The following is a 12,120-nucleotide window of genomic DNA, read 5'->3' as shown; positions in this document are numbered from 1 at the left end:
CCTAGTCATTTGGAGTTGCTGATAAAAAACAAATGTCAAATATATATATTTTTAATCTGTCACTTTATGCCCATGTCCTCCCCTATAAAGCCTGAAATTCTTTCTGTATAATTTAACCTTTCTGTTTTCTCCACAGCTGTATTCTCTGTTAATTGGATGCCATGCGTTGTCTGAAGAAAAAACACCTGCTCTTATAATTAAAGCTTCCTCACCCAAATACCCAAATACAATACACTCAAGCAGAGATGTGGCAGCACCATTGCCTTATGGAACGGGTTTTCCTTCTGTTTTAGCCTTGGGATCTAATTACCATCTTTTCCAGCAGAAACAAATGGTAAGCCCTAACAGGGAGTGGGGATTGGAGAGGTTTCAGTTTTGTCAAAGAGAAGCGTAGGGTTTGCATTCCTTTTTCGGACGCAAAATGGTATCATGACATCAGTGATTGGGCTTGAATGACTAATAAAACCATAATGACAACCGATTTCAAACATACATTCAGTGAGATTGGGATAAAACTTATGGGATACAAGAGATTTTTATTTCTTGTTGCAGCCTTTATTCATAAAATGAGTTCATATTTAAACATGAAAATTGAACTCTAGGTCTCTGTGAAGGATATTGTGAATTTAATACCTAATATAATGGGATTTGAATGTGTTGCTTCACCAATAGCACAGGCCAAGGTCTTACTCTTTCTTGAATCCTTGCTTGCTTGAGTGGACTGCCAAGAGCTACGACTTGCTTCACTTCCCAGTCAAATTGAAAAATATTCCCCATAAGCCTTGACAACAACAACTCTATACCCATTAACAGTAAAAACCAGCCATGGACGCCAACCCAATTAACAATTCAGAACAAATTCTGAACATTCTCCATATTTGTTTGGAACAAATCTCTTCAAACAGAAAGAGAAAGGCAAACTGGTCAAGTTAATTCAATTAATCAGACTTCAAATGAAGTATTGTTACAATCCATAGATTATTTGTAGTGCATAAGTGCATATTTGGAGGTAGGGTAATAGTTGAAACTACATTTCTTCATGTTGCATGGTTCATCCCAGATTTTACTGCACAGTGTGTTACTATGACTTATAACTGGAAAGGCATAGTGCCTTTGTGATGCCCTAGTGCACGAGTGATCAGGACCCATTAAAAAAGCATAATGTGGAAATGTTCTTTTCCTGACTCTTAGGCACACGCTTCTTGGTTGTTTTGTGTATTTCTGTTCTTTTTTGGGCCATCATGTCTCCCCCGACAAACAGGACAGCGTAACAACCATGTCTCCTTCTTCTAGATTAAAGTCTAACATTGACACTATGATGGTTACAGAGACTCCAGGTATTATAATAGTTTCTCTTGTTTCTGCCAGTGTGGGAGCTTATGTCCTTGCATGTTTTTTGTATTGTTTTCATTTATGTAATTCCAGGACACTGTGTGAGTGTAAGATTAATTCCTGGCTCCACCTCCTAGCAATTATTTGCTTTCAATTGTTTGATGGCACTAAACTGGAGAGAGGCATAATTCCATCCATGTGACCGGGAGGTAACATGACTCCTATATATTGGCAAGATGTCCACTGCCAGCCGCTCAGTCATTGATTGGCATTCGTCAATTTGACTCGGCTCTTTCTCCACCTCAAACAGTAAGGATTATCCTACACGTCTTCTAACCTATGAACTATTTTCTCTCATACTGTTCACTCCCCCATTCAACATCCGTGTAGTGTTGCGGCTCACGGCAGCTCTCATTTGCATATTAAAACAGAGGAAACTTACATGCCTCCTTGCGTCCAATCGCACCGGGGTTTCTCGTTTCTTTGAACACATGCTCACGTTCTGGTCCCGTGCTGGTACCATGACAGAATAACTGAGCCTTCTGTTAACCCCGCAAAATTTGCAGTGTTAAAGTATAGTGAAGTGATTGTCACTTGATACACAGCAGCACAGTACACAGTGCACACAGTGAAATTTGTCTTCTGCATTTAACCCATCACCCTGAGTGAGCAGTGGGCAGCCATGACAGGCGCCTGGGGAGCAGTGTGTGATTACCTCCTGATTACGGGGCCGCTTCCTAAACCGCTAGGCCACCACTGCCCCTAAAGGCCACCACTGCCTCTTGTTATGTGCTCAAGTGGCCTGGCAGGCCACCCTCATTGAATGTTTTTTGCAGGAGGTCAGCCTGAAACCCTTCATCACTTCATCTCTCCATCCACCGGTTCTGTATCCGCCGCCGCCTCAGATCGTTGATGGGAGACCCGCTTATACGGTGTCCAGTATCTGATGCACTGGGCCGGCTACAGACCCAAAGAGCTATCATCCTGGACCTCTCATTGGTGGCTGAGTACCGGAAGCATACTGACTCCACCAACTACTGCTTCTGACACCATTCCTACATGGCAACAAAGAGTAAACAGTTTGCTGGGTCAAAGATAAAGAGTTATGTATTGTGCATCAAACACATTACTATTGTGCATCAAACACATCACTATAAATTAAACATTAGTTTAATTTAGAATAACTGTATTTGGAGTGTTATTAAAGTTGTACCTGCTTTGGCTGCCAGCATGTCAGGCATCAGTGTCTGTAACTGCCTCTTTTATTACAGAGTTACTGTAGAGGGGCAGTTTTTTTCCTTTTGGCATAGATGACAGGCTGCTGAAGGGCTTGAAGCAAATGGTCAGAGAGGATGTGAGAACAGCTGAGTAAAATGTGACTTTCAGTGTCTGTGGCATTGTACTGCTTCAGGCACTACCTGCATTTGAGTAGATCTACTCATGATATGGTATAAGCTGAGATGGTGCTCTCCTAAATTCAATAATCTAGCTCCTCTTCAGTCTTCTGAGGCAGTTCTGGCTTACATTCCTTAACATAAAAAAGACTTTTAGTAATGGTACATTAATTTGAACATTTATAAGAAATATAGGATTATTTAAGTTTATGATTATTTTAGCTAACAAACTAAATTCAAATTCGTTTTTGTTAAGATGATGAAAAGGTAAAATTAAACAGGCTCAGATATAACATTCACACATAACATGCACTATGAGCTGTAAAATGCCTTTCATGGTCAGGGCAAAGTGAATGACAATCAGCGTTTAGACATCATCGGTTCCCACCCAGGTTTCTAAAAAAAAATAATATGGAATTCATTTATCTGATGAACTGGAAAGTGTTTGGGTGTAGTTCATATTGTCAGTGTTCAGTGACAAATTGCACAATGATGGAGTCAGTTAAAACGCTGCATTGCTGCATCAACTGTTTTGTGGAATTGCAGGAAAGAAAGATAATGTTCTTCTCTAGTTATCTAACATGTATACTGACATGTATAACATGTATACTGACCCAATACACATAAACAGACCTGAATATACAGTGGGGGAAATAATTATATGATCTCCTGCTGATTTTGTAAGGTTCCCACTTACAAAGAAATAACTAGTCCCTAATTTCAATGGTAGGTTTATTAGAACAGCGAGAGACGTGCACTGATAAGACATACCAGATTGAAATGTACCAGAGGGTCACCAAAGGCACCAACACCATAATAGCCGAAACTTGAGGGATCTTCAAATGGAACAGTATCAACATCATGGACATACACCTACTCTGTCCAGTACCTCCAAACATGAACACATTTTTTAAATGGACAATTTTAGGATTTTTTTTTTTACCAGCTTTGCCATTACACCTGTTGGACCCATATTTCTTACAAATCATTACAAATCCTGCACTGACACCTATTGCACACTCACCTTTTCCTGGAAGGGGCTCCCTCTCTTGTACACAAGAGCTACAAACCATCGGCAGCAACTGGGTGAGAAGGTGACAACAGCTGCAGTTATTCACAAATGGAATAACCATAAAATAACTCCAAATAACCCTTGGTCTGGAGCTTCATGCAATTTCTCACCTTGTGGAGTTTCAATGATAATGAGAACAGTGTGGAACCAGCACTAAATTACTCAGGAGGAACCATGGACCAAAACTTTGGCCTTATTATGCTGGAAAAGGCATTGTTCTTTTCCAAACTGTGAATTGTTGGGAGAAGTTGCTGTTTCTCCAAAGGTTTCTTCCTTTCTTTTTTCTATCTGCTACATTTTTTTTTCTTTTTGTAGAGTTTTCCCACTTGTGTGCAGAAGGGTCAAATGTAAGGGGGTTTTGATAGAGCCTATCAAAAAAAAATATGTTGTTGTTATAAAGGGTTTTATCAGCTGAAATCAAATGAAGCAAAGGAGAAGCTCATTGGGTTGGTTCTGGGTGTTTTGGGGGGGTCTTATGTCAATCTTCAATGTAACTGGAAGGGACTAGTGGAGAAAGTGTGCACTCGGTTGTCTAAGTGGTAATGGCTACTGCCTCATCTGTCCTACAGATAATATGATGGTGGCCAAAAACCTGATTGCCTTTTCCATGTGGCATAGATGTGTTGTGTTGCAAACTTCATCAGATCTAGATGTTGGATAATTTTTTGGTCCGGGCAGCACTGGATCAGGTCGGCTGCTTTGTATCTTTCACGGCACAACTGAGGGCAGGTTCTTGTAGACATGAATCAGGGTTTTTCATCTTCTGGGAGTGCAGAAATTGCTTAATAGGATGAGCATACACTGGACGAACACTACAACTGTTTTCTTGAAGAGTGCAGGTTGTCTGTGACTTGAAAGTCACTATTTTCTCATGAACCTACGGGTGAAAGTGAAAGTTAAAGTGAAGTGATTGTCATTATGAAACATTATGAAACATGATACTCGGTCCCGGAGTAACTCCTGCCGGACCGGATCATTTCAGTACCATCCCTCCTAGGCACAACTCCCAGCATGCCACCCAAAACAGTCCGGGGAGGGGGGAAGAAAGTCCATACACTGAATCTTTCGGAACATGAATAAAAATGGAACAAGGCAAATAGAGAGGAGATTAATATGAACAGCTAAGACGAATGAAAAATGATTACTGATCCAAAATTCAAGATGGACGAGTGACTAGACCTACACCGACGACTTCAGGCCCGTGTGGGACCGGCACCTGGTCCGCCATCCACAGACACCCGCCGCTCAGTCTCTGGCACGTCCCGCTGAATGGTTGCTTCTCAACTTGAACCCCATCAGCCTGGGACTACTTATCATAAGGTGCAATCAGTTTGAATTTCACCAAACCTGGAACACATTTTCAGGAAGTCAGACACTTTGGCTGATATCGTTGCTTGTTTCATGACAATTACAGAATGTGATTTAAGCTTAGATGAGATACTAGGTGAGCCCCATTGTGTTTTTTTTGTGTTGCTGTGCCAAGAAACAGGTGCATCTTCACTCCAAAGCAGAAAGTGGTTCACAGCAAACAAACCTCAATGTCACTTGGGCTGTATCACCACCTGCATGCGTGATCTATGAAATTCTTTTACTTTTCCTCATTACACCCAGGTGCCGGGGTTTATTTAAAGTGCAGGAAACTGCACCAGGCCCCTTGACACACACTATTGTCAACGTCTGATTCAGTGCGCTCTGCGGGGCCGCACACCTGCTCATAGAACCTGCCCAGGGAACGAGTGCAGAGCACTGAGAAGACAAGGCCCCTGTCTGATTACAGACACTTGAGCTGCTTCTCTAATGGGGCACCAGCCAGAGTCAGTCACAGATCACCAACGTTACAGACATGGTTGTGGGAAAAACTCAGGGTTCTTGCACTCTGGCATTTATGCTTGCTAATGTTAGACATTCTGCCAAACATGGCAAAAACAAGAAAAAGCTTTAACAGGGAAAAAAAACTGTCATGATGCCTTCCATGCGTGGCGGTGACTGAGGTCACCCAGCGCATAAATTGCAGGTGGTGAGATGTGAGTTGATGGCATTCATCACTGTAATTAGAGTGCAGTGCTCAGACCACCTTTAATAGGGCCAGCAGGGCAATTGAGCTCTTCATTTTCAGACAGGCAGCTTGGGGGACAGTTCTGCAGCTAAAAAAGTCAGCATGAGCTGGACCAGAGGGGGCTGGGGGTTTGCCTGTCAAGAGCCTGAGCGAAGCGTGAGATTATGCATGTTGGGTCCAGGGGGGCAACATTTATCATGGCAAGAGAGAGTGCCAGTTATTACTGAGGGAACATCATAAGTAGCAAGACAAAGGGCAACTTGTGGTGTACAGTAGGGGATCGGGGAAATGGAGAGTGTTGCTGAATTGCTCACAACTACATATACAGCAAGTCCTTGCCTTGGTATTACCTATCACATGACTGTTGCCAACTTATAGATGAGTGACATTTTTCATTGGCATCACTTTATTTCTGTCTGGCACTTTCTCGCCCACACTGTTCTGTAAAATGTCCCCAAATCTGTTGGACAGCTGTTTAATCTCAGGAAATGCAATCATCCATCTGCTGGAAGTGAAGGTGGACTTTTTTTTTTTTTTTGGATGATAATGACCAGTATTTATTGTGCTATTGTGCATATCTGAGGGCTACCTGAAAGACAATACTGACCGTACTGATTATGAAATTGTGATTAAGCATCACCTGCTGAGACCAAGTGGCCAGCCGCAGCCCGCTTGGCTGGCATTGCATGTTAGGCAGGCAGGGGGCGGGATAAATTTGAGGATGACCATTTGTTCAGTTTTGGTTCTCCCATTGCTGTGACAACCTTGCTCACCTCTGCTCTCTCTCTAAGCTTTTGTGCAGATTCATTTACAGGAGTTCATTTATACACAATTTAAACACATGCTGAGGTACATTTTATGCATAGATTCTGAGTATTAATGCAGAGAAAGAGATAGATGGTGGCACAATAATCCTGTCTTACGAACCCTTTCTGCATTCATTGGTCTGCTTAGTATGCGTGACATGCAGCCTGTCTGAAATTTAACTCCTCAACTTTTTAAATAGAGAACTTATTCAGTAAGCAGCTGCCAATCACATTCCCCAACCACAATCCATAGTTCAAAATTACTCATTGATCTGGCTCATCACAGAGATTTAATTTCATTATTTGAAATGCCTTATTTGAAATGTAAATTGTGGTGTGCAAGCAATCAATAGGCACAGCAGCACTGTCACCCTGTGAAGGGGTTATTCAGTTGTAAAATCCAGAGACATTGGGCTTGTATAACAGGATTATTTTTTCTTTCACCATCTTAGTAACAGTCTAGAGCTGCATGTGCAATAATGTAAATAATATAACATTCACTTGATGTAATAATGTCAGATTAAATAAAAGAACATATTCTTACTCAAATCAAACTTACTTTAAGTATCAGTTAACAAACATATTTGCTTGCAGATATTTTTGAGATTAAAATTGGTTAGGAAGAAGGTTTATTATACTAGGCGTTCAATGTTTATGGGTTAATTAATGTTCTGGTGGGAGTTTGGTCACTGAACTGTTGTGTACCATTTTAATGTGTTACTTTACTGATGTGGAAGTTGAGTGACCCACTGCAAGTTAAATATCAGCATTTAATTTTTCAACAAAAGTTGATTTAGATATAGAGGGAGAAGATCCAGTTGCTCCAACCTTTGCACCTATATCTTAGACCTTATGACAGAGAGGTCTCAGTCACAACATATGGTCTGAAAACCTCCCAACACCATCACAATGAGCACGGGTGCTCCATAGGGCTACTGTGCTACACTATGCTGATCCACAAATGCACAGCCAAAGACAAAATCAACCTCAACCACATCATCTATATGCATAAAGGTATATTTGTCTGTTCAAACATCATCTACTACCACTGTGTCCTTGACAACCCCTTGAGAACCCCTCTTACGCATCCTTTTAATTTGCAGTATCAGTATATATTACAGTACATGAGTCATATTTCTGCAAATATTTTATCTTACCCTGGAAGAACACTGAAGCTATGTCATAGCTTGGACACAAGATGGCGGCGGTGAGTTCGGCCGCCGTCGCAACTGCTCCGACCGAGTTTAGTTTGTTTTTGTGTTTTAAACTTTTTTTCAATATCACTATACCAGCAAATCTACCACAATGGAACACATTAAATACAATAGAGACACTCTTGTTTCTATTAGTATACAATGCACTTACAATACGAAGACTTTGACTGCTTTTCCAGATCCCAGCCGGCCGAGTGAAATCCTGAGGAAGAACAAAGGACGCAACGCGAAGCGGCTGGCCCGGGGGAAACGAGCCAGCGTCAGGAACAGGCTGAGGGCCCGTGCACACAGCACACCTCGACCTAGCATCCTGCTTGCCAACGTCCAGTCACTGCTGAACAAGCTCGATGACCTCAGGGCCAGGGTAAAGATCCAGAGAGACATCCGGGACTGCAACCTCCTCTGCTTCACCGAGACATGGCTGAACCCGGTGGTGCCGGACCACGCCATCCAGCCGGCCGAGTTCTTCTCGGTCCACCGCATGGACAGGACACGCGACTCGGGGAAGACACGGGGAGGCGGCGTGTGTTTGATGGTAAATAACAACTGGTGCAACACCGTTGTCCCTCTCACACACTCGTGCTCACCGAATCTGGAACTATTGTCCATCAAATGTCGTCCCTTTTACCTTCCTCGGGAGATCACATCGGTCATCATCAGCGCCGCTTTCATCCCACCAAAAGCGGACACGGACATTGTCTTATGCGAACGGCAGGAGGCGCTCACACAGCACCAGACACAGCACCGGGACTCTGCACTTATTGTGGCAGGAGATTTTAATAATGCCAGCCTCAAACGCGCAGCGCCAAATTTTCATCAGCACATCACCTGGACGACACTGTTCAGAAAACAATTATCATAACGTTTCCCAATCAGAAGTCCTGGGTGGATAAAACCATCCGCAATGCTCTGAAATCTCGCACCATGACCTACAATGCGGGGCTCGCTTCCGGGGACATGGAACCATACAAGACTGCGTCGTACAGCGTCAGGAAAGCAGTGAAGGAGGCGAAGCAGCGCTACGGAAAGAAACTGGAGTCACAACTCGAACAGAGTGACTCTAGGAGCCTGTGGTGGGGACTGAGGACAATAACGGACTATAAAGCTCCAACATCTGGTACGACGAACACGAACGCGTCTCTGGCAGACAAGCTAAATATGTTCTATGCTGGCTTCGAGGCTGCAGGTAAAGATGCTAGCGATGCTATGGCTAGCGGCTCCAATAGCTGCAGACAGGAGGACACTGCCAGCACCGAGAACGCGTTCATCATCACCGAGCATGACGTGAGGAGAGCCTTCAAGAAAGTGAATACCAGGAAGGCAGTAGGACCAGACAGCCTACCTGGTAGAGGTGGGAATCACCAGAGACCCCACGATACGATATTATCATGATATTTAACTCACGATACAATATTATTGCGATTTTAAACATTCTGCGATATGCTAAGTATTGCGATACGATATATTGTGATAATCACGTTTTTTTCCAACTGCAAATTATGTCCATAAAGGTAAACTTTGTCAAAATACATTTAATCTTACAAAATAGTCTTTAGTCATTCACTTTCATCATTTTTATTGCTGACAAACTGTTACTGACATAGAATTACAGGTACTTTGAACAGTATAAACAGTATAAATTGCAAAAAGTTATGCAGCAACTTCAGCAGCTTAATAATTTTAAGTTGATTTTTCAGTGGAGCTGGTTTAGCTTTGCCGTCCTCAGCTAACAATATCTCAGGATGGTGGCGGGTGAGATGAGCCCTCATGTTCGTAGTATTTCCAGAATACTTTACTTTCATATGACACTCCTTGCAAATCGTGTGTGTCATATCCATCTTTTTTGTCCCATCCTTGTCAAAAAATCCAAAATACATCCAGACGTTTGACTTAAACACGGACGGCGCTTTCCTAATCTCTTTCTCTGCCTCCATTTTTGTTTTACCGAATTCATCTCACACGCTGACTCTCACCTTTGCTGACCTCACTAAAGAAAACGCCCAACAGCACCACCCGGTGGAGTAAAAAATGTATTGTTTTAATCATTGTACTACAGTTTGATTTGTTTATTTAAATTTGTGTACAAAATATTGATATTTGGTGTCCCTGTATCGATACAATATCACCATGCAAAATATCGCGATACTATGCTGTATCGATTTTTTCCCCCACCCCTACTACCTGGTATAGTATAGTATAGAGAATTTCAAAATAATGAAATCCCTGTGTAATACCGAGGTTATCATTGTAAATTACTGCGACACCACCTCTTCTTCCAGTTAAGCGAGGTTGCTGTATCGAAGAGGACTAGATTTGTTTAATGCTACAAATAATTTTTATTTTAACCAAGATTTGGTCAGGCACAGTACATCAAACCCCTGATCTGTAAAGATTTCAACAATGATCATTTTAGGTGTGAGAGATCTACCATTTAATAATCCTATTCTTATATCGGAGGTGCTGGTGGTACGTTCAGAAGGAATAATGGTAACGGGTAACAAATTGCTGAGACAGACACCCCGTCCAGCCCAGACGCTTGTTTTAGCTAGTCTGTCTGCCACCTGGTCTTGGCTCTAGTGGGTCTTTTTTTGGTTATAAGACTATGAGCCAGATTTTTAGAAAGCTGAGTGGCACCCGTCCAGTTGGGGTATCTTGCCCAAAAATACCAGGCTTCCCCTGAAATGTTGGGCAGTTATTAATAAACCCCACTTTATTTTTTGGACACCACTCCGACAACCAGCGATTTATATCAAGGAGGCTAATACAGGTCTCCTTGCTATGCCAAAACTGCGGTAATGGGCCAGAGCAGATTACTTTATCCAACATCGTTTTAGCCAATTGAAGCATCTCTATAAAATTATCTTTAGTTATTTCCGACTGGCGTGGCCGGACATTGTTAGCACTGATGTGAAACACTATACTAGAGTATGTACGATTATTTTTTGACAGCACATTTTAAATTTGTGTGGATGTTGGGCGCTCTGGCTTCAGGAAAGCACAAGATTTTATTCGCTGGTGCTGCTATCCTCACGCTTCTGACTGTGGAGTTGCCAATGACTAGAGCCGATGGTTTGTGGGACTCAGTGGATTCCTCGTTGAGGGGGGAGAAGCAGTTCTGAACGTGAATTGGTAAGTGGCGGCTTGGTGGTGTGGGAGCTTGGCCAGTCGCACTGGTACCTTGCTTGTGTAATTTGCTTGTGTGACAGACTACATAAAAGAAGAACATAAAAAAGGTCTCCATTTTTAATCACTGGTTGGTACTGCTGGAAATATTGAACAACAACAAAACGACTACACAACCCAGTCTCTTCCACTGCCAAAAACACCTTCCGCAGCCAGCATAAGCCAAGTCATGCTGCTGATAAAAACATGCTACTGACTTTAGACATTGGTTGTGTTGGTCAAAACTTTTGCAGTTGTCAGGTAAGCAGCAATGTTGTTTTTATTAAGAAGCAGATTCCGTCATAGTGTCCTACCATAGAAACATAATTAATGTTTCATATACATATACTTCATAGACGTTAGCCAGTTCCAATAATGCCATCAAATCGTTGTCATTTTGGGGTGTTTAGTCCTTGTTGTTGTCATTTTGACTTCTTGCTAGAGTAGCCAAGTGTGTCCATTTTTAGCTTTAGGTAAATCAACCATTCTTGGTTGCAAGAAAGCTTTTTGGCTCACATATGTGTATTTTTCTTGTGTGATGCAAACTCTAAAAGTCAAAGTAGCTCTGCTCCACATCTCCAAATTATTTTTAACAAGCTTCCATGATTCCAATTATTTGGTTATTGTTAAGTGTAAAATAAGGGGGAAAGCTTCTAATGGGGAAATAACTTTGTTGAGCAGAAACATAAAATTACATGTCACGTTTTTGACATAATTATTTACATTGTGTTCAATGGTTTATTTGAACCAGATGTCTGGTTATAACTCAGACAGATTAGTCCAAGCTTCACCAACTACATCCATAAATTTTGGCTCAGTAACCTGGATTTTTTCAGTTTGGTCTACTCTGCTTGGGTGCTGAACAGAACATTTTTGTCCATTTACACAATAACCCTTGCAGTCTTGTGTGACTCCTGGATGAATTTACATTTATGGGATTTATCAGATTCCCTTATCCAAAGCGACTTACAATCATTAGTTACAGGGACGGTCCCCCTGGAGCATCTTAGGGTTAAGTGTCCTGCTCAGGAACACAATGGTAGTAAATGGGATTTGAACCTGGGTCTTCTGGTTCATAGGCGAG

The sequence above is a fragment of the Denticeps clupeoides genome, chromosome 20 (assembly GCF_900700375.1).
Source record: "Denticeps clupeoides chromosome 20, fDenClu1.1, whole genome shotgun sequence".
NCBI classification, from domain to species: Eukaryota; Metazoa; Chordata; class Actinopteri; order Clupeiformes; family Denticipitidae; genus Denticeps; species Denticeps clupeoides.
This window is presented reverse-complemented; position numbering follows the sequence as displayed.